Source organism: Anomaloglossus baeobatrachus, chromosome 3 (genome assembly GCF_048569485.1).
Source record: "Anomaloglossus baeobatrachus isolate aAnoBae1 chromosome 3, aAnoBae1.hap1, whole genome shotgun sequence".
Taxonomy (NCBI): Eukaryota; Metazoa; Chordata; class Amphibia; order Anura; family Aromobatidae; genus Anomaloglossus; species Anomaloglossus baeobatrachus.
In genome coordinates this window covers 698,691,022-698,716,515 of record NC_134355.1, presented here as the reverse complement: position 1 = coordinate 698,716,515, position 25,494 = coordinate 698,691,022, and the positions used below count along the sequence as shown (strand labels likewise).

The 25,494-nt window shown below is 45.2% G+C and overlaps 23 non-coding genes across 23 annotated transcripts; 19 read left to right on the top strand and 4 right to left on the bottom strand.

Annotated features, from left to right (window-relative positions):
• Positions 1-232: 232 nt before the first annotated feature.
• TRNAA-CGC (transfer RNA alanine (anticodon CGC)) lies at positions 233-305 on the top strand. The gene has a single exon. It is a non-coding gene; the product is annotated as a tRNA-Ala (tRNA).
• A 3,475-nt stretch (positions 306-3,780) lies between these two features.
• On the top strand, positions 3,781-3,853 carry TRNAA-UGC (transfer RNA alanine (anticodon UGC)). The gene has a single exon. It is a non-coding gene; the product is annotated as a tRNA-Ala (tRNA).
• A 594-nt stretch (positions 3,854-4,447) lies between these two features.
• Positions 4,448-4,520, top strand: TRNAA-CGC (transfer RNA alanine (anticodon CGC)). The gene has a single exon. It is a non-coding gene; the product is annotated as a tRNA-Ala (tRNA).
• A 2,034-nt stretch (positions 4,521-6,554) lies between these two features.
• TRNAA-CGC (transfer RNA alanine (anticodon CGC)) lies at positions 6,555-6,627 on the top strand. Its single transcript has one exon. It is a non-coding gene; the product is annotated as a tRNA-Ala (tRNA).
• Positions 6,628-8,660: 2,033 nt separating this feature from the next.
• Positions 8,661-8,733, top strand: TRNAA-CGC (transfer RNA alanine (anticodon CGC)). Its single transcript has one exon. It is a non-coding gene; the product is annotated as a tRNA-Ala (tRNA).
• Positions 8,734-9,350: 617 nt separating this feature from the next.
• Positions 9,351-9,424, bottom strand: TRNAN-GUU (transfer RNA asparagine (anticodon GUU)). The gene has a single exon. It is a non-coding gene; the product is annotated as a tRNA-Asn (tRNA).
• A 676-nt stretch (positions 9,425-10,100) lies between these two features.
• Positions 10,101-10,173, top strand: TRNAA-UGC (transfer RNA alanine (anticodon UGC)). The gene has a single exon. It is a non-coding gene; the product is annotated as a tRNA-Ala (tRNA).
• A 595-nt stretch (positions 10,174-10,768) lies between these two features.
• On the top strand, positions 10,769-10,841 carry TRNAA-CGC (transfer RNA alanine (anticodon CGC)). Its single transcript has one exon. It is a non-coding gene; the product is annotated as a tRNA-Ala (tRNA).
• Positions 10,842-12,208: 1,367 nt separating this feature from the next.
• TRNAA-UGC (transfer RNA alanine (anticodon UGC)) lies at positions 12,209-12,281 on the top strand. Its single transcript has one exon. It is a non-coding gene; the product is annotated as a tRNA-Ala (tRNA).
• Positions 12,282-12,875: 594 nt separating this feature from the next.
• TRNAA-CGC (transfer RNA alanine (anticodon CGC)) lies at positions 12,876-12,948 on the top strand. Its single transcript has one exon. It is a non-coding gene; the product is annotated as a tRNA-Ala (tRNA).
• A 1,367-nt stretch (positions 12,949-14,315) lies between these two features.
• On the top strand, positions 14,316-14,388 carry TRNAA-UGC (transfer RNA alanine (anticodon UGC)). Its single transcript has one exon. It is a non-coding gene; the product is annotated as a tRNA-Ala (tRNA).
• A 593-nt stretch (positions 14,389-14,981) lies between these two features.
• Positions 14,982-15,054, top strand: TRNAA-CGC (transfer RNA alanine (anticodon CGC)). Its single transcript has one exon. It is a non-coding gene; the product is annotated as a tRNA-Ala (tRNA).
• A 1,367-nt stretch (positions 15,055-16,421) lies between these two features.
• On the top strand, positions 16,422-16,494 carry TRNAA-UGC (transfer RNA alanine (anticodon UGC)). Its single transcript has one exon. It is a non-coding gene; the product is annotated as a tRNA-Ala (tRNA).
• Positions 16,495-17,777: 1,283 nt separating this feature from the next.
• Positions 17,778-17,851, bottom strand: TRNAN-GUU (transfer RNA asparagine (anticodon GUU)). Its single transcript has one exon. It is a non-coding gene; the product is annotated as a tRNA-Asn (tRNA).
• A 675-nt stretch (positions 17,852-18,526) lies between these two features.
• On the top strand, positions 18,527-18,599 carry TRNAA-UGC (transfer RNA alanine (anticodon UGC)). Its single transcript has one exon. It is a non-coding gene; the product is annotated as a tRNA-Ala (tRNA).
• A 595-nt stretch (positions 18,600-19,194) lies between these two features.
• On the top strand, positions 19,195-19,267 carry TRNAA-CGC (transfer RNA alanine (anticodon CGC)). Its single transcript has one exon. It is a non-coding gene; the product is annotated as a tRNA-Ala (tRNA).
• Positions 19,268-20,634: 1,367 nt separating this feature from the next.
• On the top strand, positions 20,635-20,707 carry TRNAA-UGC (transfer RNA alanine (anticodon UGC)). Its single transcript has one exon. It is a non-coding gene; the product is annotated as a tRNA-Ala (tRNA).
• Positions 20,708-21,302: 595 nt separating this feature from the next.
• Positions 21,303-21,375, top strand: TRNAA-CGC (transfer RNA alanine (anticodon CGC)). Its single transcript has one exon. It is a non-coding gene; the product is annotated as a tRNA-Ala (tRNA).
• A 617-nt stretch (positions 21,376-21,992) lies between these two features.
• On the bottom strand, positions 21,993-22,066 carry TRNAN-GUU (transfer RNA asparagine (anticodon GUU)). The gene has a single exon. It is a non-coding gene; the product is annotated as a tRNA-Asn (tRNA).
• A 675-nt stretch (positions 22,067-22,741) lies between these two features.
• Positions 22,742-22,814, top strand: TRNAA-UGC (transfer RNA alanine (anticodon UGC)). Its single transcript has one exon. It is a non-coding gene; the product is annotated as a tRNA-Ala (tRNA).
• A 586-nt stretch (positions 22,815-23,400) lies between these two features.
• TRNAA-CGC (transfer RNA alanine (anticodon CGC)) lies at positions 23,401-23,473 on the top strand. Its single transcript has one exon. It is a non-coding gene; the product is annotated as a tRNA-Ala (tRNA).
• Positions 23,474-24,090: 617 nt separating this feature from the next.
• On the bottom strand, positions 24,091-24,164 carry TRNAN-GUU (transfer RNA asparagine (anticodon GUU)). The gene has a single exon. It is a non-coding gene; the product is annotated as a tRNA-Asn (tRNA).
• A 678-nt stretch (positions 24,165-24,842) lies between these two features.
• Positions 24,843-24,915, top strand: TRNAA-UGC (transfer RNA alanine (anticodon UGC)). Its single transcript has one exon. It is a non-coding gene; the product is annotated as a tRNA-Ala (tRNA).
• The last annotated feature ends 579 nt before the right edge of the window (positions 24,916-25,494 follow it).

Here is a 25,494-nt window from a genome sequence, read left to right as displayed (position 1 = left end):
TAAAGGCTTTGCTTGGAAGAGGCGTGCATGTATTTGGAAGCCACCCTTCACCTTGTAAAGTCCTCCGATGATCTTCTACTATGGCAACATGGAACTCACACTTAAAAAAAAAAAAAAAAAAAGCTATTCTTACAGAAAAAAAATACCATATAACAATGCAGCTTCTCACCTGACATGATAAGAAAATCCCTATGAAGTGTGGCAAGAAACTAAAGGCACTACTGTCACGCCAGGGGAATTAGCTCAAGTGGTAGAGCGCTCGCTTCGCATGTGAGAGGCAGCGGGATCGATGCCCGCATTCTCCAAGAGTTATTTTTCACATGGTAGCAGTGATTGCCTTTTCACCTCATGCTCAAAACTCCAACAGCTAAAACTAGGAGGCTTTCAACCAAGGCCAAGACAAGCCTTCAATAGCTCAGCTGGTAGAGCCAAAGACTGTAGATGTAAATGAGCAAATCCTTGGGTTGCTGGTTCAATTCCAGCTCGAAGGATGTTTGCGCGTTCTATCGGAGGGCTCATCCTGCTAGTAAACACAGCCCAGCTATGCTCCCTCTGTCCACCTACAAACAGCTCTTCTAGAAGGGTCTCCTCCGTTGTACCTGAGGAGTTCAAAACGTAAGCACAAAGCAACAGAGAGTTTTTTGTTGGGAGAGCAGCTCAGCCGAAAGCTAACGTGGAACCTTTTACACCCCTAGAATGCTACTCGAGCCAAAGAGACCATCGCCCCTGAATAAACACAGCCCAGCTAAGCTGCTTCCGTCCACATACAAAGAGCTCTTTTCCAAAAGTCTCCTCCATTCTAACTCGGGAGTTCAAAACGTAGGCAGCGAGCAACAGAGTTATTTGTCGGGAGAGCAATTGAAAGACGACGTGGAACCTTCTTCACTCGTACATAGGCTGCTACTTAAGCAAAAAAGACCATCGTCCCTGGGTGGGCTTGAACCACCATCCTTTCGGTTAACAGCCGAACACGCTAACCAATTGCGCCACAGAGACGCAATCAGATCTTTCTACAGGAACTCTCAGCCAGGCAGGCCAGGCACAGGTTTCTCAGATCAACTTTTTAACATAATATGACAAAAAGAAATCAGCAAAAACAAAGAGACAATTGCTGATGCTCAGGAGGACTCGAGGCGCCGACAATAAGCTCCTGCTGATGGATTCCATCACAAAGACCAAATACATTTTAGCCACTTTTGAAAAGTCAGTCGATAAATAGACCTTCTCAACGAACAGACCACCGGCAGCAGAGTGGCGCAGCGGAAGCGTGCTGGGCCCATAACCCAGAGATCGATGGATCGAAACCATCCTCTGCTAATTGATTCTTTTTATACAGGTCATCATTATATTTCTTCGATAAGACTGATATTGTGCTACATTGCAACTTTCGTCTCCAAACTATTAAGGGGTTTTTTATTGCTTACCCCTCGGTTCTTCGTAGATATGTAAAGGGTTTGCTTGGAAGAGGTGTGCATGTATTTGTAAGCCACCCTTCACCTTTTAAACTCCTCCGATGATCTTCTACTATGGTAAAATGGAACTCACACTGTAAAAAAAATAGCAAGCTATTCTTACATAAAAATTGCCATATAGCATTGCAGCTTCTCACCTGACATGATGAGAAAATCACCGTGAAGTGTGGCAAGAAACTAAAGGCAGACCTGTCATGCCAGGGGGATTAGCTCAAGGGGCAGAGCGCTCGCTTTGCATGCGAGAGGCAGCGGGATCGATGCCCGCATTCTCCAAGAGTTATTTTTCACATGGTAGCAGTGATTGTCTTTTTACCTCATGCTCAAAACTCCAACAGCTAAAACTAGGAGGCTTTCGATCAAGGACAAAACAAGCCTTCGATAGCTCAGCTGGTAGAGCCGAAGACTGTAGAAGAAAGTTAGCAATCCTTAGGTTGCTGGTTCAATTCCGGCTCGAAGGAGTTTTGCGCATTCTATCGGAAGGTTCATCCGGCTGGTAAACACAGCCCAGCTATGCTCGTTCCGTCCACCTACAAACAGCTCTTCTAGAAAGGTCTCCTCCGTTGTACCTGAGGAGTGAGGAGATCAAAACGTAAGCACAAATCAACAGAGAGTTTTTTGTCTTCTCCGTAGATATGTAAAGGCTTTGCTTGGAAGAGGCGTGCATGTATTTGGAAGCCACCCTTCACCTTGTAAAGTCCTCCGATGATCTTCTACTATGGCAACATGGAACTCACACTTAAAAAAAAAAAAAAAAAAAGCTATTCTTACAGAAAAAAAATACCATATAACAATGCAGCTTCTCACCTGACATGATAAGAAAATCCCTATGAAGTGTGGCAAGAAACTAAAGGCACAACTGTCACGCCAGGGGAATTAGCTCAAGTGGTAGAGCGCTCGCTTCGCATGTGAGAGGCAGCGGGATTGATGCCCGCATTCTCCAAGAGTTATTTTTCACATGGTAGCAGTGATTGCCTTTTCACCTCATGCTCAAAACTCCAACAGCTAAAACTAGGAGGCTTTCAACCAAGGCCAAGACAATCCTTCAATAGCTCAGCTGGTAGAGCCAAAGACTGTAGATGTAAATGAGCAAATCCTTGGGTTGCTGGTTCAATTCCAGCTCGAAGGATGTTTGCGCGTTCTATCGGAGGGCTCATCCTGCTAGTAAACACAGCCCAGCTATTCTCCCTCTGTCCACCTACAAACAGCTCTTCTAGAAGGGTCTCCTCCGTTGTACCTGAGGAGTTCAAAACGTAAGCACAAAGCAACAGAGAGTTTTTTGTTGGGAGAGCAGCTCAGCCGAAAGCTAACGTGGAACCTTTTACACCCCTAGAATGCTACTCGAGCCAAAGAGACCATCGCCCCTGAATAAACACAGCCCAGCTAAGCTGCTTCCGTCCACATACAAAGAGCTCTTTTCCAAAAGTCTCCTCCATTCTAACTCGGGAGTTCAAAACGTAGGCAGCGAGCAACAGAGTTATTTGTCGGGAGAGCAATTGAAAGACGACGTGGAACCTTCTTCACTCGTACATAGGCTGCTACTTAAGCAAAAAAGACCATCGTCCCTGGGTGGGCTTGAACCACCATCCTTTCGGTTAACAGCCGAACACGCTAACCAATTGCGCCACAGAGACGCAAACAGATCTTTCTACAGGAACTCTCAGCCAGGCAGGCCAGGCACAGGTTTCTCAGATCAACTTTTTAACATAATATGACAAAAAGAAATCAGCAAAAACAAAGAGACAATTGCTGATGCTCAGGAGGACTCGAGGCGCCGACAATAAGCTCCTGCTGATGGATTCCATCACAAAGACCAAATACATTTTAGCCACTTTTGAAAAGTCAGTCGATAAATAGACCTTCTCAACGAACAGACCACTGGCAGCAGAGTGGTGCAGCGGAAGCGTGCTGGGCCCATAACCCTAGAGGTCGATGGATCGAAACCATCCTCTGCTAATTGATTCTTTTTATACAGGTCATCATTATATTTCTTCGATAAGACTGATATTGTGCTACATTGCAACTTTCGTCTCCAAACTATTAAGGGGTTTTTTATTGCTTACCCCTCGGTTCTTCGTAGATATGTAAAGGGTTTGCTTGGAAGAGGTGTGCATGTATTTGTAAGCCACCCTTCACCTTTTAAACTCCTCCGATGATCTTCTACTATGGTAAAATGGAACTCACACTGTAAAAAAAAAAGCAAGCTATTCTTACATAAAAATTGCCATATAGCATTGCAGCTTCTCACCTGACATGATGAGAAAATCACCGTGAAGTGTGGCAAGAAACTAAAGGCAGACCTGTCATGGCTGGGGGATTAGCTCAAGTGGCAGAGCGCTCGCTTTGCATGCGAGAGGCAGCGGGATCGATGCCCGCATTCTCCAAGAGTTATTTTTCACATGGTAGCAGTGATTGTCTTTTTACCTCATGCTCAAAACTCCAACAGCTAAAACTAGGAGGCTTTCGATCAAGGACAAAACAAGCCTTCGATAGCTCAGCTGGTAGAGCCGAAGACTGTAGAAGAAAGTTAGCAATCTTTAGGTCGCTGGTTCAATTCCGGCTCGAAGGAGTTTTGCGCATTCTATCGGAAGGTTCATCCGGCTGGTAAACACAGCCCAGCTATGCTCGTTCCGTCCACCTACAAACAGCTCTTCTAGAAAAGTCTCCTCCGTTGTACCTGAGGAGTGAGGAGATCAAAACGTAAGCACAAATCAACAGAGAGTTTTTTGTCTTCTCCGTAGATATGTAAAGGCTTTGCTTGGAAGAGGCGTGCATGTATTTGGAAGCCACCCTTCACCTTGTAAAGTCCTCCGATGATCTTCTACTATGGCAACATGGAACTCACACTTAAAAAAAAAAAAAAAAAAAGCTATTCTTACAGAAAAAAAATACCATATAACAATGCAGCTTCTCACCTGACATGATAAGAAAATCCCTATGAAGTGTGGCAAGAAACTAAAGGCACAACTGTCACGCCAGGGGAATTAGCTCAAGTGGTAGAGCGCTCGCTTCGCATGTGAGAGGCAGCGGGATCGATGCCCGCATTCTCCAAGAGTTATTTTTCACATGGTAGCAGTGATTGCCTTTTCACCTCATGCTCAAAACTCCAACAGCTAAAACTAGGAGGCTTTCAACCAAGGCCAAGACAAGCCTTCAATAGCTCAGCTGGTAGAGCCAAAGACTGTAGATGTAAATGAGCAAATCCTTGGGTTGCTGGTTCAATTCCAGCTCGAAGGATGTTTGCACGTTCTATTGGAGGGCTCATCCTGCTAGTAAACACAGCCCAGCTATGCTCCCTCTGTCCACCTACAAACAGCTCTTCTAGAAGGGTCTCCTCCGTTGTACCTGAGGAGTTCAAAACGTAAGCACAAAGCAACAGAGAGTTTTTTGTTGGGAGAGCAGCTCAGCTGAAAGCTAACGTGGAACCTTTTACACCCCTAGAATGCTACTCGAGCCAAAGAGACCATCGCCCCTGAATAAACACAGCCCAGCTAAGCTGCTTCCGTCCACATACAAAGAGCTCTTTTCCAAAAGTCTCCTCCATTCTAACTCGGGAGTTCAAAACGTAGGCAGCGAGCAACAGAGTTATTTGTCGGGAGAGCAATTGAAAGACGACGTGGAACCTTCTTCACTCGTACATAGGCTGCTACTTAAGCAAAAAAGACCATCGTCCCTGGGTGGGCTTGAACCACCACCCTTTCGGTTAACAGCCGAACACGCTAACCAATTGCGCCACAGAGACGCAAACAGATCTTTCTACAGGAACTCTCAGCCAGGCAGGCCAGGCACAGGTTTCTCAGATCAACTTTTTAACATAATATGACAAAAAGAAATCAGCAAAAACAAAGAGACAATTGCTGATGCTCAGGAGGACTCGAGGCGCCGACAATAAGCTCCTGCTGATGGATTCCATCACAAAGACCAAATACATTTTAGCCACTTTTGAAAAGTCAGTCGATAAATAGACCTTCTCAATGAACAGACCACCGGCAGCAGAGTGGCGCAGCGGAAGCGTGCTGGGCCCATAACCCAGAGATCGATGGATCGAAACCATCCTCTGCTAATTGATTCTTTTTATACAGGTCATCATTATATTTCTTCGATAAGACTGATATTGTGCTACATTGCAACTTTCGTCTCCAAACTATTAAGGGGTTTTTTATTGCTTACCCCTCGGTTCTTCGTAGATATGTAAAGGGTTTGCTTGGAAGAGGTGTGCATGTATTTGTAAGCCACCCTTCACCTTTTAAACTCCTCCGATGATCTTCTACTATGGTAAAATGGAACTCACACTGTAAAAAAAAAAGCAAGCTATTCTTACATAAAAATTGCCATATAGCATTGCAGCTTCTCACCTGACATGATGAGAAAATCACCGTGAAGTGTGGCAAGAAACTAAAGGCAGACCTGTCATGCCAGGGGGATTAACTCAAGTGGCAGAGCGCTCGCTTTGCATGCGAGAGGCAGCGGGATCGATGCCCGCATTCTCCAAGAGTTATTTTTCACATGGTAGCAGTGATTGTCTTTTTACCTCATGCTCAAAACTCCAACAGCTAAAACTAGGAGGCTTTCGATCAAGGACAAAACAAGCCTTCGATAGCTCAGCTGGTAGAGCCGAAGACTGTAGAAGAAAGTTAGCAATCTTTAGGTCGCTGGTTCAATTCCGGCTCGAAGGAGTTTTGCGCATTCTATCGGAAGGTTCATCCGGCTGGTAAACACAGCCCAGCTATGCTCGTTCCGTCCACCTACAAACAGCTCTTCTAGAAAAGTCTCCTCCGTTGTACCTGAGGAGTGAGGAGATCAAAACGTAAGCACAAATCAACAGAGAGTTTTTTGTCTTCTCCGTAGATATGTAAAGGCTTTGCTTGGAAGAGGCGTGCATGTATTTGGAAGCCACCCTTCACCTTGTAAAGTCCTCCGATGATCTTCTACTATGGCAACATGGAACTCACACTTAAAAAAAAAAAAAAAAAAAGCTATTCTTACAGAAAAAAAATACCATATAACAATGCAGCTTCTCACCTGACATGATAAGAAAATCCCTATGAAGTGTGGCAAGAAACTAAAGGCACAACTGTCACGCCAGGGGAATTAGCTCAAGTGGTAGAGCGCTCGCTTCGCATGTGAGAGGCAGCGGGATCGATGCCCGCATTCTCCAAGAGTTATTTTTCACATGGTAGCAGTGATTGCCTTTTCACCTCATGCTCAAAACTCCAACAGCTAAAACTAGGAGGCTTTCAACCAAGGCCAAGACAAGCCTTCAATAGCTCAGCTGGTAGAGCCAAAGACTGTAGATGTAAATGAGCAAATCCTTGGGTTGCTGGTTCAATTCCAGCTCGAAGGATGTTTGCACGTTCTATTGGAGGGCTCATCCTGCTAGTAAACACAGCCCAGCTATGCTCCCTCTGTCACCTACAAACAGCTCTTCTAGAAGGGTCTCCTCCGTTGTACCTGAGGAGTTCAAAACGTAAGCACAAAGCAACAGAGAGTTTTTTGTTGGGAGAGCAGCTCAGCTGAAAGCTAACGTGGAACCTTTTACACCCCTAGAATGCTACTCGAGCCAAAGAGACCATCGCCCCTGAATAAACACAGCCCAGCTAAGCTGCTTCCGTCCACATACAAAGAGCTCTTTTCCAAAAGTCTCCTCCATTCTAACTCGGGAGTTCAAAACGTAGGCAGCGAGCAACAGAGTTATTTGTCGGGAGAGCAATTGAAAGACGACGTGGAACCTTCTTCACTCGTACATAGGCTGCTACTTAAGCAAAAAAGACCATCGTCCCTGGGTGGGCTTGAACCACCACCCTTTCGGTTAACAGCCGAACACGCTAACCAATTGCGCCACAGAGACGCAAACAGATCTTTCTACAGGAACTCTCAGCCAGGCAGGCCAGGCACAGGTTTCTCAGATCAACTTTTTAACATAATATGACAAAAAGAAATCAGCAAAAACAAAGAGACAATTGCTGATGCTCAGGAGGACTCGAGGCGCCGACAATAAGCTCCTGCTGATGGATTCCATCACAAAGACCAAATACATTTTAGCCACTTTTGAAAAGTCAGTCGATAAATAGACCTTCTCAATGAACAGACCACCGGCAGCAGAGTGGCGCAGCGGAAGCGTGCTGGGCCCATAACCCAGAGATCGATGGATCGAAACCATCCTCTGCTAATTGATTCTTTTTATACAGGTCATCATTATATTTCTTCGATAAGACTGATATTGTGCTACATTGCAACTTTCGTCTCCAAACTATTAAGGGGTTTTTTATTGCTTACCCCTCGGTTCTTCGTAGATATGTAAAGGGTTTGCTTGGAAGAGGTGTGCATGTATTTGTAAGCCACCCTTCACCTTTTAAACTCCTCCGATGATCTTCTACTATGGTAAAATGGAACTCACACTGTAAAAAAAAAAGCAAGCTATTCTTACATAAAAATTGCCATATAGCATTGCAGCTTCTCACCTGACATGATGAGAAAATCACCGTGAAGTGTGGCAAGAAACTAAAGGCAGACCTGTCATGCCAGGGGGATTAACTCAAGTGGCAGAGCGCTCGCTTTGCATGCGAGAGGCAGCGGGATCGATGCCCGCATTCTCCAAGAGTTATTTTTCACATGGTAGCAGTGATTGTCTTTTTACCTCATGCTCAAAACTCCAACAGCTAAAACTAGGAGGCTTTCGATCAAGGACAAAACAAGCCTTCGATAGCTCAGCTGGTAGAGCCGAAGACTGTAGAAGAAAGTTAGCAATCCTTAGGTCGCTGGTTCAATTCCGGCTCGAAGGAGTTTTGCGCATTCTATCGGAAGGTTCATCCGGCTGGTAAACACAGCCCAGCTATGCTCGTTCCGTCCACCTACAAACAGCTCTTCTAGAAAGGTCTCCTCCGTTGTACCTGAGGAGTGAGGAGATCAAAACGTAAGCACAAATCAACAGAGAGTTTTTTGTCTTCTCCGTAGATATGTAAAGGCTTTGCTTGGAAGAGGCGTGCATGTATTTGGAAGCCACCCTTCACCTTGTAAAGTCCTCCGATGATCTTCTACTATGGCAACATGGAACTCACACTTAAAAAAAAAAAAAAAAAAAGCTATTCTTACAGAAAAAAAATACCATATAACAATGCAGCTTCTCACCTGACATGATAAGAAAATCCCTATGAAGTGTGGCAAGAAACTAAAGGCACAACTGTCACGCCAGGGGAATTAGCTCAAGTGGTAGAGCGCTCGCTTCGCATGTGAGAGGCAGCGGGATCGATGCCCGCATTCTCCAAGAGTTATTTTTCAAATGGTAGCAGTGATTGCCTTTTCACCTCATGTTCAAAACTCCAACAGCTAAAACTAGGAGGCTTTCAACCAAGGCCAAGACAAGCCTTCAATAGCTCAGCTGGTAGAGCCAAAGACTGTAGATGTAAATGAGCAAATCCTTGGGTTGCTGGTTCAATTCCAGCTCGAAGGATGTTTGCGCGTTCTATCGGAGGGCTCATCCTGCTAGTAAACACAGCCCAGCTATGCTCCCTCTGTCCACCTACAAACAGCTCTTCTAGAAGGGTCTCCTCCGTTGTACCTGAGGAGTTCAAAACGTAAGCACAAAGCAACAGAGAGTTTTTTGTTGGGAGAGCAGCTCAGCCGAAAGCTAACGTGGAACCTTTTACACCCCTAGAATGCTACTCGAGCCAAAGAGACCATCGCCCCTGAATAAACACAGCCCAGCTAAGCTGCTTCCGTCCACATACAAAGAGCTCTTTTCCAAAAGTCTCCTCCATTCTAACTCGGGAGTTCAAAACATAGGCAGCGAGCAACAGAGTTATTTGTCGGGAGAGCAATTGAAAGACGACGTGGAACCTTCTTCACTCGTACATAGGCTGCTACTTAAGCAAAAAAGACCATCGTCCCTGGGTGGGCTTGAACCACCATCCTTTCGGTTAACAGCCGAACGCGCTAACCAATTGCGCCACAGAGACGCAAACAGATCTTTCTACAGGAACTCTCAGCCAGGCAGGCCAGGCACAGGTTTCTCAGATCAACTTTTTAACATAATATGACAAAAAGAAATCAGCAATAACAAAGAGACAATTGCTGATGCTCAGGAGGACTCGAGGCGCCGACAATAAGCTCCTGCTGATGGATTCCATCACAAAGACCAAATACATTTTAGCCACTTTTGAAAAGTCAGTCGATAAATAGACCTTCTCAACGAACAGACCACTGGCAGCAGAGTGGCGCAGCGGAAGCGTGCTGGGCCCATAACCCAGAGGTCGATTGATCGAAACCATCCTCTGCTAATTGATTCTTTTTATACAGGTCATCATTATATTTCTTCGATAAGACTGATATTGTGCTACATTGCAACTTTCGTCTCCAAACTATTAAGGGGTTTTTTATTGCTTACCCCTCGGTTCTTCGTAGATATGTAAAGGGTTTGCTTGGAAGAGGTGTGCATGTATTTGTAAGCCACCCTTCACCTTTTAAACTCCTCCGATGATCTTCTACTATGGTAAAATGGAACTCACACTGTAAAAAAAAAAGCAAGCTATTCTTACATAAAAATTGCCATATAGCATTGCAGCTTCTCACCTGACATGATGAGAAAATCACCGTGAAGTGTGGCAAGAAACTAAAGGCAGACCTGTCATGCCAGGGGGATTAGCTCAAGTGGCAGAGCGCTCGCTTTGCATGCGAGAGGCAGCGGGATCGATGCCCGCATTCTCCAAGAGTTATTTTTCACATGGTAGCAGTGATTGTCTTTTTACCTCATGCTCAAAACTCCAACAGCTAAAACTAGGAGGCTTTCGATCAAGGACAAAACAAGCCTTCGATAGCTCAGCTGGTAGAGCCGAAGACTGTAGAAGAAAGTTAGCAATCCTTAGGTCGCTGGTTCAATTCCGGCTCGAAGGACTTTTGCGCATTCTATCGGAAGGTTCATCCGGCTGGTAAACACAGCCCAGCTATGCTCGTTCCGTCCACCTACAAACAGCTCTTCTAGAAAGGTCTCCTCCATTGTACCTGAGGAGTGAGGAGATCAAAACGTAAGCACAAATCAACAGAGAGTTTTTTGTCTTCTCCGTAGATATGTAAAGGCTTTGCTTGGAAGAGGCGTGCATGTATTTGGAAGCCACCCTTCACCTTGTAAAGTCCTCCGATGATCTTCTACTATGGCAACATGGAACTCACACTTAAAAAAAAAAAAAAAAAAAAGCTATTCTTACAGAAAAAAAATACCATATAACAATGCAGCTTCTCACCTGACATGATAAGAAAATCCCTATGATGTGTGGCAAGAAACTAAAGGCACAACTGTCACGCCAGGGGAATTAGCTCAAGTGGTAGAGCGCTCGCTTCGCATGTGAGAGGCAGCGGGATCGATGCCCGCATTCTCCAAGAGTTATTTTTCACATGGTAGCAGTGATTGCCTTTTCACCTCATGCTCAAAACTCCAACAGCTAAAACTAGGAGGCTTTCAACCAAGGCCAAGACAAGCCTTCAATAGCTCAGCTGGTAGAGCCAAAGACTGTAGATGTAAATGAGCAAATCCTTGGGTTGCTGGTTCAATTCCAGCTCGAAGGATGTTTGCGCGTTCTATCGGAGGGCTCATCCTGCTAGTAAACACAGCCCAGCTATGCTCCCTCTGTCCACCTCCAAACAGCTCTTCTAGAAGGGTCTCCTCCGTTGTACCTGAGGAGTTCAAAACGTAAGCACAAAGCAACAGAGAGTTTTTTGTTGGGAGAGCAGCTCAGCCGAAAGCTAACGTGGAACCTTTTACACCCCTAGAATGCTACTCGAGCCAAAGAGACCATCGCCCCTGAATAAACACAGCCCAGCTAAGCTGCTTCCGTCCACATACAAAGAGCTCTTTTCCAAAAGTCTCCTCCATTCTAACTCGGGAGTTCAAAACATAGGCAGCGAGCAACAGAGTTATTTGTCGGGAGAGCAATTGAAAGACGACGTGGAACCTTCTTCACTCGTACATAGGCTGCTACTTAAGCAAAAAAGACCATCGTCCCTGGGTGGGCTTGAACCACCATCCTTTCGGTTAACAGCCGAACACGCTAACCAATTGCGCCACAGAGACGCAAACAGATCTTTCTACAGGAACTCTCAGCCAGGCAGGCCAGGCACAGGTTTCTCAGATCAACTTTTTAACATAATATGACAAAAAGAAATCAGCAATAACAAAGAGACAATTGCTGATGCTCAGGAGGACTCGAGGCGCCGACAATAAGCTCCTGCTGATGGATTCCATCACAAAGACCAAATACATTTTAGCCACTTTTGAAAAGTCAGTCGATAAATAGACCTTCTCAACGAACAGACCACCGGCAGCAGAGTGGCGCAGCGGAAGCGTGCTGGGCCCATAACCCAGAGGTCGATGGATCGAAACCATCCTCTGCTAATTGATTCTTTTTATACAGGTCATCATTATATTTCTTCGATAAGACTGATATTGTGCTACATTGCAACTTTCGTCTCCAAACTATTAAGGGGTTTTTTATTGCTTACCCCTCGGTTCTTCGTAGATATGTAAAGGGTTTGCTTGGAAGAGGTGTGCATGTATTTGTAAGCCACCCTTCACCTTTTAAACTCCTCCGATGATCTTCTACTATGGTAAAATGGAACTCACACTGTAAAAAAAAAAGCAAGCTATTCTTACATAAAAATTGCCATATAGCATTGCAGCTTCTCACCTGACATGATGAGAAAATCACCGTGAAGTGTGGCAAGAAACTAAAGGCAGACCTGTCATGCCAGGGGGATTAGCTCAAGTGGCAGAGCGCTCGCTTTGCATGCGAGAGGCAGCGGGATCGATGCCCGCATTCTCCAAGAGTTATTTTTCACATGGTAGCAGTGATTGTCTTTTTACCTCATGCTCAAAACTCCAACAGCTAAAACTAGGAGGCTTTCGATCAAGGACAAAACAAGCCTTCGATAGCTCAGCTGGTAGAGCCGAAGACTGTAGAAGAAAGTTAGCAATCCTTAGGTCGCTGGTTCAATTCCGGCTCGAAGGACTTTTGCGCATTCTATCGGAAGGTTCATCCGGCTGGTAAACACAGCCCAGCTATGCTCGTTCCGTCCACCTACAAACAGCTCTTCTAGAAAGGTCTCCTCCATTGTACCTGAGGAGTGAGGAGATCAAAACGTAAGCACAAATCAACAGAGAGTTTTTTGTCTTCTCCGTAGATATGTAAAGGCTTTGCTTGGAAGAGGCGTGCATGTATTTGGAAGCCACCCTTCACCTTGTAAAGTCCTCCGATGATCTTCTACTATGGCAACATGGAACTCACACTTAAAAAAAAAAAAAAAAAAAGCTATTCTTACAGAAAAAAAATACCATATAACAATGCAGCTTCTCACCTGACATGATAAGAAAATCCCTATGAAGTGTGGCAAGAAACTAAAGGCACAACTGTCACGCCAGGGGAATTAGCTCAAGTGGTAGAGCGCTCGCTTCGCATGTGAGAGGCAGCGGGATCGATGCCCGCATTCTCCAAGAGTTATTTTTCACATGGTAGCAGTGATTGCCTTTTCACCTCATGCTCAAAACTCCAACAGCTAAAACTAGGAGGCTTTCAACCAAGGCCAAGACAAGCCTTCAATAGCTCAGCTGGTAGAGCCAAAGACTGTAGATGTAAATGAGCAAATCCTTGGGTTGCTGGTTCAATTCCAGCTCGAAGGATGTTTGCGCGTTCTATCGGAGGGCTCATCCTGCTAGTAAACACAGCCCAGCTATGCTCCCTCTGTCCACCTCCAAACAGCTCTTCTAGAAGGGTCTCCTCCGTTGTACCTGAGGAGTTCAAAACGTAAGCACAAAGCAACAGAGAGTTTTTTGTTGGGAGAGCAGCTCAGCCGAAAGCTAACGTGGAACCTTTTACACCCCTAGAATGCTACTCGAGCCAAAGAGACCATCGCCCCTGAATAAACACAGCCCAGCTAAGCTGCTTCCGTCCACATACAAAGAGCTCTTTTCCAAAAGTCTCCTCCATTCTAACTCGGGAGTTCAAAACATAGGCAGCGAGCAACAGAGTTATTTGTCGGGAGAGCAATTGAAAGACGACGTGGAACCTTCTTCACTCGTACATAGGCTGCTACTTAAGCAAAAAAGACCATCGTCCCTGGGTGGGCTTGAACCACCATCCTTTCGGTTAACAGCCAAACGCGCTAACCAATTGCGCCACAGAGACGCAAACAGATCTTTCTACAGGAACTCTCAGCCAGGCAGGCCAGGCACAGGTTTCTCAGATCAACTTTTTAACATAATATGACAAAAAGAAATCAGCAATAACAAAGAGACAATTGCTGATGCTCAGGAGGACTCGAGGCGCCGACAATAAGCTCCTGCTGATGGATTCCATCACAAAGACCAAATACATTTTAGCCACTTTTGAAAAGTCAGTCGATAAATAGACCTTCTCAACGAACAGACCACCGGCAGCAGAGTGGCGCAGCGGAAGCGTGCTGGGCCCATAACCCAGAGGTCGATGGATCGAAACCATCCTCTGCTAATTGATTCTTTTTATACAGGTCATCATTATATTTCTTCGATAAGACTGATATTGTGCTACATTGCAACTTTCGTCTCCAAACTATTAAGGGGATTTTTATTGCTTACCCCTCGGTTCTTCGTAGATATGTAAAGGGTTTGCTTGGAAGAGGTGTGCATGTATTTGTAAGCCACCCTTCACCTTTTAAACTCCTCCGATGATCTTCTACTATGGTAAAATGGAACTCACACTGTAAAAAAAAAAGCAAGCTATTCTTACATAAAAATTGCCATATAGCATTGCAGCTTCTCACCTGACATGATGAGAAAATCACCGTGAAGTGTGGCAAGAAACTAAAGGCAGACCTGTCATGCCAGGGGGATTAGCTCAAGTGGCAGAGCGCTCGCTTTGCATGCGAGAGGCAGCGGGATCGATGCCCGCATTCTCCAAGAGTTATTTTTCACATGGTAGCAGTGATTGTCTTTTTACCTCATGCTCAAAACTCCAACAGCTAAAACTAGGAGGCTTTCGATCAAGGACAAAACAAGCCTTCAATAGCTCAGCTGGTAGAGCCGAAGACTGTAGAAGAAAGTTAGCAATCCTTAGGTCGCTGGTTCAATTCCGGCTCGAAGGACTTTTGCGCATTCTATCGGAAGGTTCATCCGGCTGGTAAACACAGCCCAGCTATGCTCGTTCCGTCCACCTACAAACAGCTCTTCTAGAAAGGTCTCCTCCGTTGTACCTGAGGAGTGAGGAGATCAAAACGTAAGCACAAATCAACAGAGAGTTTTTTGTCTTCTCCGTAGATATGTAAAGGCTTTGCTTGGAAGAGGCGTGCATGTATTTGGAAGCCACCCTTCACCTTGTAAAGTCCTCCGATGATCTTCTACTATGGCAACATGGAACTCACACTTAAAAAAAAAAAAAAAAAAGCTATTCTTACAGAAAAAAAATACCATATAACAATGCAGCTTCTCACCTGACATGATAAGAAAATCCCTATGAAGTGTGGCAAGAAACTAAAGGCACAACTGTCACGCCAGGGGAATTAGCTCAAGTGGTAGAGCGCTCGCTTCGCATGTGAGAGGCAGCGGGATCGATGCCCGCATTCTCCAAGAGTTATTTTTCACATGGTAGCAGTGATTGCCTTTTCACCTCATGCTCAAAACTCCAACAGCTAAAACTAGGAGGCTTTCAACCAAGGCCAAGACAAGCCTTCAATAGCTCAGCTGGTAGAGCCAAGGACTGTAGATGTAAATGAGCAAATCCTTAGGTTGCTGGTTCAATTCCAGCTCGAAGGATGTTTGCGCGTTCTATCGGAGGGCTCATCCTGCTAGTAAACACAGCCCAGCTATGCTCCCTCTGTCCACCTCCAAACAGCTCTTCTAGAAGGGTCTCCTCCGTTGTACCTGAGGAGTTCAAAACGTAAGCACAAAGCAACAGAGAGTTTTTTGTTGGGAGAGCAGCTCAGCCGAAAGCTAACGTGGAACCTTTTACACCCCTAGAATGCTACTCGAGCCAAAGAGACCATCGCCCCTGAATAAACACAGCCCAGCTAAGCTGCTTCCGTCCACATACAAAGAGCTCTTTTCCAAAAGTCTCCTCCATTCTAACTCGGGAGTTCAAAACGTAGGCAGCGAGCAACAGAGTTATTTGTCGGGAGAGCAATTGAAAGACGACGTGGAACCTTCTTCACTCGTACATAGGCTGCTACTTAAGCAAAAAAGACCATCGTCCCTGGGTGGGCTTGAACCACCATCCTTTCGGTTAACAGCCGAACGCGCTAACCAATTGTGCCACAGAGACGCAAACAGATCTTTCTACAGGAACTCTCAGCCAGGCAGGCCAGGCACAGGTTTCTCAGATCAACTTTTTAACATAATATGACAAAAAGAAATCAGCAAAAACAAAGAGACAATTGCTGATGCTCAGGAGGACTCGAGGCGCCGACAATAAGCTCCTGCTGATGGATTCCATCACAAAGACCAAATACATTTTAGCCACTTTTGAAAAGTCAGTCGATAAATAGACCTTCTCAACGAACAGACCACCGGCAGCAGAGTGGCGCAGCGGAAGCGTGCTGGGCCCATAACCCAGAGGTCGATGGATCGAAACCATCCTCTGCTAATTGATTCTTTTTATACAGGTCATCATTATATTTCTTCGATAAGACTGATATTGTGCTACATTGCAACTTTCGTTTCCAAACTATTAAGGGGTTTTTTATTGCTTACCCCTCGGTTCTTCGTAGATATGTAAAGGGTTTGCTTGGAAGAGGTGTGCATGTATTTGTAAGCCACCCTTCACCTTTTAAACTCCTCCGATGATCTTCTACTATGGTAAAATGGAACTCACACTGTAAAAAAAAAAGCAAGCTATTCTTACATAAAAATTGCCATATAGCATTGCAGCTTCTCACCTGACATGATGAGAAAATCACCGTGAAGTGTGGTAAGAAACTAAAGGCAGACCTGTCATGCTAGGGGGATTAGCTCAAGTGGCAGAGCGCTCGCTTTGCATGCGAGAGGCAGCGGGATCGATGCCCGCATTCTCCAAGAGTTATTTTTCACATGGTAGCAGTGATTGTCTTTTTACCTCATGCTCAAAACTCCAACAGCTAAAACTAGGAGGCTTTCGATCAAGGACAAAACAAGCCTTCGATAGCTCAGCTGGTAGAGCCGAAGACTGTAGAAGAAAGTTAGCAATCCTTAGGTCGCTGGTTCAATTCCGGCTCGAAGGACTTTTGCGCATTCTATCGGAAGGTTCATCCGGCTGGTAAACACAGCCCAGCTATGCTCGTTCCGTCCACCTACAAACAGCTCTTCTAGAAAGGTCTCCTCCGTTGTACCTGAGGAGTGAGGAGATCAAAACGTAAGCACAAATCAACAGAGAGTTTTTTGTCTTCTCCGTAGATATGTAAAGGCTTTGCTTGGAAGAGGCGTGCATGTATTTGGAAGCCACCCTTCACCTTGTAAAGTCCTCCGATGATCTTCTACTATGGCAACATGGAACTCACACTTAAAAAAAAAAAAAAAAAAGCTATTCTTACAGAAAAAAAATACCATATAACAATGCAGCTTCTCACCTGACATGATAAGAAAATCCCTATGAAGTGTGGCAAGAAACTAAAGGCACAACTGTCACGCCAGGGGAATTAGCTCAAGTGGTAGGGCGCTCGCTTCGCATGTGAGAGGCAGCGGGATCGATGCCCGCATTCTCCAAGAGTTATTTTTCACATGGTAGCAGTGATTGCCTTTTCACCTCATGCTCAAAACTCCAACAGCTAAAACTAGGAGGCTTTCAACCAAGGCCAAGACAAGCCTTCAATAGCTCAGCTGGTAGAGCCAAAGACTGTAGATGTAAATGAGCAAATCCTTAGGTTGCTGGTTCAATTCCACCTCGAAGGATGTTTGCGCGTTCTATCGGAGGGCTCATCCTGCTAGTAAACACAGCCCAGCTATGCTCCCTCTGTCCACTTACAAACAGCTCTTCTAGAAGGGTCTCCTCCGTTGTACCTGAGGAGTTCAAAACGTAAGCACAAAGCAACAGAGAGTTTTTTGTTGGGAGAGCAGCTCAGCCGAAAGCTAACGTGGAACCTTTTACACCCCTAGAATGCTACTCGAGCCAAAGAGACCATCGCCCCTGAATAAACACAGCCCAGCTAAGCTGCTTCCGTCCACATACAAAGAGCTCTTTTCCAAAAGTCTCCTCCATTCTAACTCGGGAGTTCAAAACGTAGGCAGCGAGCAACAGAGTTATTTGTCGGGAGAGCAATTGAAAGACGACGTGGAACCTTCTTCACTCGTACATAGGCTGCTACTTAAGCAAAAAAGACCATTGTCCCTGGGTGGGCTTGAACCACCATCCTTTCGGTTAACAGCCGAACGCGCTAACCAATTGCGCCACAGAGACGCAAACAGATCTTTCTACAGGAACTCTCAGCCAGGCAGGCCAGGCACAGGTTTCTCAGATCAACTTTTTAACATAATATGACAAAAAGAAATCAGCAAAAACAAAGAGACAATTGCTGATGCTCAGGAGGACTCGAGGCGCCGACAATAAGCTCCTGCTGATGGATTCCATCACAAAGACCAAATACATTTTAGCCACTTTTGAAAAGTCAGTCGATAAATAGACCTTCTCAACGAACAGACCACCGGCAGCAGAGTGGCGCAGCGGAAGCGTGCTGGGTTCATAACCCAGAGGTCGATGGATCGAAACCATCCTCTGCTAATTGATTCTTTTTATACAGGTCATCATTATATTTCTTCGATAAGACTGATATTGTGCTACATTGCAACTTTCGTCTCCAAACTATTAAGGGGTTTTTTATTGCTTACCCCTCGGTTCTTCGTAGATATGTAAAGGGTTTGCTTGGAAGAGGTGTGCATGTATTTGTAAGCCACCCTTCACCTTTTAAACTCCTCCGATGATCTTCTACTATGGTAAAATGGAACTCACACTGTAAAAAAAAAGCAAGCTATTCTTACATAAAAATTGCCATATAGCATTGCAGCTTCTCACCTGACATGATGAGAAAATCACCGTGAAGTGTGGCAAGAAACTAAAGGCAGACCTGTCATGCCAGGGGGATTAGCTCAAGTGGCAGAGCGCTCGCTTTGCATGCGAGAGGCAGCGGGATCGATGCCCGCATTCTCCAAGAGTTATTTTTCACATGGTAGCAGTGATTGTCTTTTTACCTCATGCTCAAAACTCCAACAGCTAAAACTAGGAGGCTTTCGATCAAGGACAAAACAAGCCTTCGATAGCTCAGCTGGTAGAGCCGAAGACTGTAGAAGAAAGTTAGCAATCCTTAGGTCGCTGGTTCAATTCCGGCTCGAAGGACTTTTGCGCATTCTATCGGAAGGTTCATGCGGCTGGTAAACACAGCCCAGCTATGCTCGTTCCGTCCACCTACAAACAGCTCTTCTAGAAAGGTCTCCTCCGTTGTACCTGAGGAGTGAGGAGATCAAAACGTAAGCACAAATCAACAGAGAGTTTTTTGTCTTCTCCGTAGATATGTAAAGGCTTTGCTTGGAAGAGGCGTGCATGTATTTGGAAGCCACCCTTCACCTTGTAAAGTCCTCCGATGATCTTCTACTATGGCAACATGGAACTCACACTTAAAAAAAAAAAAAAAAAAAAGCTATTCTTACAGAAAAAAAATACCATATAACAATGCAGCTTCTCACCTGACATGATAAGAAAATCCCTATGAAGTGTGGCAAGAAACTAAAGGCACAACTGTCACGCCAGGGGAATTAGCTCAAGTGGTAGAGCGCTCGCTTCGCATGTGAGAGGCAGCGGGATCGATGCCCGCATTCTCCAAGAGTTATTTTTCACATGGTAGCAGTGATTGCCTTTTCACCTCATGCTCAAAACTCCAACAGCTAAAACTAGGAGGCTTTCAACCAAGGCCAAGACAAGCCTTCAATAGCTCAGCTGGTAGAGCCAAAGACTGTAGATGTAAATGAGCAAATCCTTAGGTTGCTGGTTCAATTCCAGCTCGAAGGATGTTTGCGCGTTCTATCAGAGGGCTCATCCTGCTAGTAAACACAGCCCAGCTATGCTCCCTCTGTCCACCTCCAAACAGCTCTTCTAGAAGGGTCTCCTCCGTTGTACCTGAGGAGTTCAAAACGTAAGCACAAAGCAACAGAGAGTTTTTTGTTGGGAGAGCAGCTCAGCCGAAAGCTAACGTGGAACCTTTTACACCCCTAGAATGCTACTCGAGCCAAAGAGACCATCGCCCCTGAATAAACACAGCCCAGCTAAGCTGCTTCCGTCCACATACAAAGAGCTCTTTTCCAAAAGTCTCCTCCATTCTAACTCGGGAGTTCAAAACGTAGGCAGCGAGCAACAGAGTTATTTGTCGGGAGAGCAATTGAAAGACGACGTGGAACCTTCTTCACTCGTACATAGGCTGCTACTTAAGCAAAAAAGACCATCGTCCCTGGGTGGGCTTGAACCACCATCCTTTCGGTTAACAGCCGAACGCGCTAACCAATTGTGCCACAGAGACGCAAACAGATCTTTCTACAGGAACTCTCAGCCAGGCAGGCCAGGCACAGGTTTCTCAGATCAACTTTTTAACATAATATGACAAAAAGAAATCAGCAAAAACAAAGAGACAATTGCTGATGCTCAGGAGGACTCGAGGCGCCGACAATAAGCTCCTGCTGATGGATTCCATCACAAAGACCAAATACATTTTAGCCACTTTTGAAAAGTCAGTCGATAAATAGACCTTCTCAACGAACAGACCACCGGCAGCAGAGTGGCGCAGCGGAAGCGTGCTGGGCCCATAACCCAGAGGTCGATGGATCGAAACCATCCTCTGCTAATTGATTCTTTTTATACAGGTCATCATTATATTTCTTCGATAAGACTGATATTGTGCTACATTGCAACTTTCGTTTCCAAACTATTAAGGGGTTTTTTATTGCTTACCCCTCGGTTCTTCGTAGATATGTAAAGGGTTTGCTTGGAAGAGGTGTGCATGTATTTGTAAGCCACCCTTCACCTTTTAAACTCCTCCGATGATCTTCTACTATGGTAAAATGGAACTCACACTGTAAAAAAAAAAGCAAGCTATTCTTACATAAAAATTGCCATATAGCATTGCAGCTTCTCACCTGACATGATGAGAAAATCACCGTGAAGTGTGGCAAGAAACTAAAGGCAGACCTGTCATGCCAGGGGGATTAGCTCAAGTGGCAGAGCGCTCGCTTTGCATGCGAGAGGCAGCGGGATCGATGCCCGCATTCTCCAAGAGTTATTTTTCACATGGTAGCAGTGATTGTCTTTTTACCTCATGCTCAAAACTCCAACAGCTAAAACTAGGAGGCTTTCGATCAAGGACAAAACAAGCCTTCGATAGCTCAGCTGGTAGAGCCGAAGACTGTAGAAGAAAGTTAGCAATCCTTAGGTCGCTGGTTCAATTCCGGCTCGAAGGACTTTTGCGCATTCTATCGGAAGGTTCATCCGGCTGGTAAACACAGCCCAGCTATGCTCGTTCCGTCCACCTACAAACAGCTCTTCTAGAAAGGTCTCCTCCGTTGTACCTGAGGAGTGAGGAGATCAAAACGTAAGCACAAATCAACAGAGAGTTTTTTGTCTTCTCCGTAGATATGTAAAGGCTTTGCTTGGAAGAGGCGTGCATGTATTTGGAAGCCACCCTTCACCTTGTAAAGTCCTCCGATGATCTTCTACTATGGCAACATGGAACTCACACTTAAAAAAAAAAAAAAAAAAAAGCTATTCTTACAGAAAAAAAATACCATATAACAATGCAGCTTCTCACCTGACATGATAAGAAAATCCCTATGAAGTGTGGCAAGAAACTAAAGGCACAACTGTCACGCCAGGGGAATTAGCTCAAGTGGTAGAGCGCTCGCTTCGCATGTGAGAGGCAGCGGGATCGATGCCCGCATTCTCCAAGAGTTATTTTTCACATGGTAGCAGTGATTGCTTTTTCACCTCATGCTCAAAACTCCAACAGCTAAAACTAGGAGGCTTTCAACCAAGGCCAAGACAAGCCTTCAATAGCTCAGCTGGTAGAGCCAAAGACTGTAGATGTAAATGAGCAAATCCTTAGGTTGCTGGTTCAATTCCACCTCGAAGGATGTTTGCGCGTTCTATCGGAGGGCTCATCCTGCTAGTAAACACAGCCCAGCTATGCTCCCTCTGTCCACCTACAAACAGCTCTTCTAGAAGGGTCTCCTCCGTTGTACCTGAGGAGTTCAAAACGTAAGCACAAAGCAACAGAGAGTTTTTTGTTGGGAGAGCAGCTCAGCCGAAAGCTAACGTGGAACCTTTTACACCCCTAGAATGCTACTCGAGCCAAAGAGACCATCGCCCCTGAATAAACACAGCCCAGCTAAGCTGCTTCCGTCCACATACAAAGAGCTCTTTTCCAAAAGTCTCCTCCATTCTAACTCGGGAGTTCAAAACGTAGGCAGCGAGCAACAGAGTTATTTGTCGGGAGAGCAATTGAAAGACGACGTGGAACCTTCTTCACTCGTACATAGGCTGCTACTTAAGCAAAAAAGACCATTGTCCCTGGGTGGGCTTGAACCACCATCCTTTCGGTTAACAGCCGAACGCGCTAACCAATTGCGCCACAGAGACGCAAACAGATCTTTCTACAGGAACTCTCAGCCAGGCAGGCCAGGCACAGGTTTCTCAGATCAACTTTTTAACATAATATGACAAAAAGAAATCAGCAAAAACAAAGAGACAATTGCTGATGCTCAGGAGGACTCGAGGCACCGACAATAAGCTCCTGCTGATGGATTCCATCACAAAGACCAAATACATTTTAGCCACTTTTGAAAAGTCAGTCGATAAATAGACCTTCTCAACGAACAGACCACCGGCAGCAGAGTGGCGCAGCGGAAGCGTGCTGGGCCCATAACCCAGAGGTCGATGGATCGAAACCATCCTCTGCTAATTGATTTTTTTTTACAGGTCATCATTATATTTCTTCGATAAGACTGATATTGTGCTACATTGCAACTTTCGTCTCCAAACTATTAAGGGGTTTTTTATTGCTTACCCCTCGGTTCTTCGTAGATATGTAAAGGGTTTGCTTGGAAGAGGTGTGCATGTATTTGTAAGCCACCCTTCACCTTTTAAACTCCTCCGATGATCTTCTACTATGGTAAAATGGAACTCACACTGTAAAAAAAAAAGCAAGCTATTCTTACATAAAAATTGCCATATAGCATTGCAGCTTCTCACCTGACATGATGAGAAAATCACCGTGAAGTGTGGCAAGAAACTAAAGGCAGACCTGTCATGCCAGGGGGATTAGCTCAAGTGGCAGAGCGCTCGCTTTGCATGCGAGAGGCAGCGGGATCGATGCCCGCATTCTCCAAGAGTTATTTTTCACATGGTAGCAGTGATTGTCTTTTTACCTCATGCTCAAAACTCCAACAGCTAAAACTAGGAGGCTTTCGATCAAGGACAAAACAAGCCTTCGATAGCTCAGCTGGTAGAGCCGAAGACTGTAGAAGAAAGTTAGCAATCCTTAGGTCGCTGGTTCAATTCCGGCTCGAAGGAGTTTTGCGCATTCTATCGGAAGGTTCATCCGGCTGGTAAACACAGCCCAGCTATGCTCGTTCCGTCCACCTACAAACAGCTCTTCTAGAAAGGTCTCCTCCGTTGTACCTGAGGAGTGAGGAGATCAAAACGTAAGCACAAATCAACAGAGAGTTTTTTGTCTTCTCCGTAGATATGTAAAGGCTTTGCTTGGAAGAGGCGTGCATGTATTTGGAAGCCACCCTTCACCTTGTAAAGTCCTCCGATGATCTTCTACTATGGCAACATGGAACTCACACTTAAAAAAAAAAAGCTATTCTTACAGAAAAAAAATACCATATAACAATGCAGCTTCTCACCTGACATGATAAGAAAATCCCTATGAAGTGTGGCAAGAAACTAAAGGCACAGCTGTCACGCCAGGGGAATTAGCTCAAGTGGTAGAGCGCTCGCTTCGCATGTGAGAGGCAGCGGGATCGATGCCCGCATTCTCCAAGAGTTATTTTTCACATGGTAGCAGTGATTGCCTTTTCACCTCATGCTCAAAACTCCAACAGCTAAAACTAGGAGGCTTTCAACCATGGCCAAGACAAGCCTTCAATAGCTCAGCTGGTAGAGCCAAAGACTGTAGATGTAAATGATCAAATCCTTGGGTTGCTGGTTTAATTCCAGCTCGAAGGATGTTTGCGCGTTCTATCGGAGGGCTCATCTTGCTAGTAAACACAGCCCAGCTATGCTCCCTCTGTCCACCTACAAACAGCTCTTCTAGAAGGGTCTCCTCCGTTGTACCTGAGGAGTTCAAAACGTAAGCACAAAGCAACAGAGAGTTTTTTGTTGGGAGAGCAGCTCAGCCGAAAGCTAACGTGGAACCTTTTACACCCCTAGAATGCTACTCGAGCCAAAGAGACCATCGCCCCTGAATAAACACAGCCCAGCTAAGCTGCTTCCGTCCACATACAAAGAGCTCTTTTCCAAAAGTCTCCTCCATTCTAACTCGGGAGTTCAAAATGTAGGCAGCGAGCAACAGAGTTATTTGTCGGGAGAGCAATTGAAAGACGACGTGGAACCTTCTTCACTCGTACATAGGCTGCTACTTAAGCAAAAAAGACCATCGTCCCTGGGTGGGCTTGAACCACCATCCTTTCGGTTAACAGCCGAACGCGCTAACCAATTGCGCCACAGAGACGCAAACAGATCTTTCTACAGGAACTCTCAGCCAGGCAGGCCAGGCACAGGTTTCTCAGATCAACTTTTTAACATAATATGACAAAAAGAAATCAGCAAAAACAAAGAGACAATTGCTGATGCTCAGGAGGACTCGAGGCGCCGACAATAAGCTCCTGCTGATGGATTCCATCACAAAGACCAAATACATTTTAGCCACTTTTGAAAAGTCAGTCGATAAATAGACCTTCTCAACGAACAGACCACCGGCAGCAGAGTGGCGCAGCGGAAGCGTGCTGGGCCCATAACCCAGAGGTCGATGGATCGAAACCATCCTCTGCTAGTGGATTCTTTTTATACAGGTCATCATTATATTTCTTCGATAAGACTGATATTGTGCTACATTGCAACTTTCGTCTCCAAACTATTAAGGGGTTTTTTTTATTGCTTACCCCTCGGTTCTTCGTAGATATGTAAAGGGTTTGCTTGGAAGAGGTGTGCATGTATTTGTAAGCCACCCTTCACCTTTTAAACTCCTCCGATGATCTTCTACTATGGTAAAATGGAACTCACACTGTAAAAAAAAAAGCAAGCTATTCTTACATAAAAATTGCCATATAGCATTGCAGCTTCTCACCTGACATGATGAGAAAATCACCGTGAAGTGTGGCAAGAAACTAAAGGCAGACCTGTCATGCCAGGGGGATTAGCTCAAGTGGCAGAGCGCTCGCTTTGCATGCGAGAGGCAGCGGGATCGATGCCCGCATTCTCCAAGAGTTATTTTTCACATGGTAGCAATGATTGTCTTTTTACCTCATGCTCAAAACTCCAACAGCTAAAACTAGGAGGCTTTCGATCAAGGACAAAACAAGCCTTCGATAGCTCAGCTGGTAGAGCCGAAGACTGTAGAAGAAAGTTAGCAATCCTTAGGTCGCTGGTTCAATTCCGGCTCGAAGGAGTTTTGCGCATTCTATCGGAAGGTTCATCCGGCTGGTAAACACAGCCCAGCTATGCTCGTTCCGTCCACCTACAAACAGCTCTTCTAGAAAGGTCTCCTCCGTTGTACCTGAGGAGTGAGGAGATCAAAACGTAAGCACAAATCAACAGAGAGTTTTTTGTCTTCTTCGTAGATATGTAAAGGGTTTGCTTGGAAGAGGCGTGCATGTATTTGGAAGCCACCCTTCACCTTGTAAAGTCCTCCGATGATCTTCTACTATGGCAACATGGAACTCACACTTAAAAAAAAAAAAAAAAAAGCTATTCTTACAGAAAAAAAATACCATATAACAATGCAGCTTCTCACCTGACATGATAAGAAAATCCCTATGAAGTGTGGCAAGAAACTAAAGGCA